The 2,081-nt window shown below is 34.9% G+C and overlaps 1 long non-coding RNA gene across 1 annotated transcript in view; it reads left to right on the top strand.

Moving 5' to 3' along the window:
• The first annotated feature begins 476 nt into the window (after positions 1–476).
• Positions 477–2,081, top strand: part of LOC106108803 — a 4,380-nt gene continuing 2,775 nt past the window's right edge. Inside the window, exons 1-2 of the long non-coding RNA XR_001225964.1 lie at positions 477–1,168; positions 1,698–1,762. This is a non-coding gene — a long non-coding RNA (uncharacterized LOC106108803). The remainder of the gene's footprint in view (positions 1,169–1,697; positions 1,763–2,081) is intronic.

Raw genomic sequence — 2,081 nt, 5'->3', positions numbered from 1 at the left:
TCCTGATCTTACTTCTTCACCTGCGCAGCTCCGTCTGCTCTTACTTCTTATCATGTTTCCTTTATAGTTTTTTCTTGCTCCTGCTTCTCTTACTCTCTTGCTCCAACAAATTGGTATTAGACGCTTTGTTGTACAATGTTTGATTTCTCAATGTTTCGACTTATTGGCTGTTCATTTGCGTTCATCGTATTTTGTTTCGATTGGTTTTTTTTCTCATTTTGATTCGTTTTTGGTGTCTCATTTTCTTTTACAACTGATTACTTTGTTATGTTAGAATTTTTCGAGCTGGTTATTTTGTGATGTTTTGATTTCCAAAATTGGTGTTTTTTAGTTTGACTATTTATGTTTTTTCTTTATCGTTCGTTGCTCCTAGTTTTGTAGTTTTCATTTAATTCCAATTTTCAAATATTATATTGACTGTTTTGTATTATAAATTTCATCTGACATTTTATATACTATTTTGTAACACTGTTTAGTTTATTTTATAACAAAAGATGGTGCTTATTATAATTTTGCAAAATGTCAATATGAAGACACGAGGAAGCGTACTAAACTTGACAACTGAGGTATTACCTGTCAGAGAAATTACTGCCGAAAACTTTGTTCAATATGCCTCTTCTTATTTATTTATTTGAAAGGTACTCCAATTGCATGTTCAAAGTACACAACCATGTTAAATATTCTGTAGACCGAAAAAATAAAACGGAACATACAGATGAAGGCGTACACAGCGTTCACAAGAAAGATTTTTCTTCTAAATAATGGAATGGTTGAATCAAGTAACTTTCACGACAATTATAACTACATTAAAAAATAAAAAAAATATTAATTTAGGGCCTGTCCCATCACTGGCTGATATAGGCTCAGATAGCTTAGTCACAGTTAGATAAAGTACAGAAAACCGAAATTCCCATCACATATTTTATAAAAAAAAAAACTTATACAGGACCCTGTATAAGTTTTTTTTTATTAGTTAATGATTATTGTTATGTATAGGAGACTACAAGCGAGGCATCGTCTGGCAGTGAGTGTGAGGGTGAGGGTGAGGGCGAGGGCGAGGGTACAGCGGGGCTGGAGTCGAGCGGCGCGGTGCTGCGCTCGCTCCGCGCGCTGCACGCCGACGTGCGCGACATCTGGCGGGCGCTGGACGCGCGCAGACCTAACACTGGTTAGACAACACGACTTGTAACTGCCTGGTCGTTCACTATTGCACGACTTGTAACTGCCTGGTCGTTCACTATTGCACGACTTGTAACTGCCTGGTCGTTCACTATTGCCCGACCATAGTCAAGTTCCCTCCACGTGTAGGAATTTAGTATTGTGTTACACGAACTAAATAGTCAAAAATCTGTAATAACAGTTTCTGAGGTTTGAATTCCATCAGTTGATTAGAATTTCTAGATCCTTTAAAACCAGTTTCTTAGATGGGTAGAATATTAGTAGAATATTTCTGTAATTAGAAACATCAAGTTTATTTGACAGGTTGTTTTGCGTGGAATAGCCCACTTATAGTAGTTAGATTTACGTAGCGTGAGGCTAATTTACTAAAATTTCACTTTATCAGGTTTTTCTATAAACTATAACTGTAATAACCTCTTGATTAAGAAGATATGTCAATCATCATCTACAATTTTCTACCGGGAGAGGATTTAATCTTAGTGATTTAATTTTTTTAATTCTGTAATTTATTGTTTCAGCGTCACCAGAAACCAGTTCCTACAACGTAGCCACTACATCGCAGACGAGAATGACTTTATCCGCAGTAAGTTGTTTAAAAATTAAAAATATTTACTAACTGCTATTTGTGTAAACAGATCTTTTAAGTAGTTTCGGGTTTTATTTTAAATATGTTTCTCGCGACTTCGTCCGCGTGAAATAAAAAATAAAAAAATATAGTTTATGTTACTCACGGATAACTTAGCTTTTTATTGGTGAAGGAATTTTTAAAATCGACCTAGTAATTTTTATGCGAATCGAATACATACAAAAATACAAATCTTTCCTCTTTATAATATTATATAGTACAGATGTAAGAGAGCCTATAAGAGATTGATGTTAGCAATAAAGGCCGACCTTGCTCA

Source organism: Papilio polytes, unplaced genomic scaffold (assembly GCF_000836215.1).
Source record: "Papilio polytes unplaced genomic scaffold, Ppol_1.0 DF821400.1, whole genome shotgun sequence".
NCBI classification, from domain to species: Eukaryota; Metazoa; Arthropoda; class Insecta; order Lepidoptera; family Papilionidae; genus Papilio; species Papilio polytes.
The sequence above is the reverse complement of the archived record's forward strand: the minus strand, read 5'-3'. Positions and strand labels throughout refer to the sequence as shown.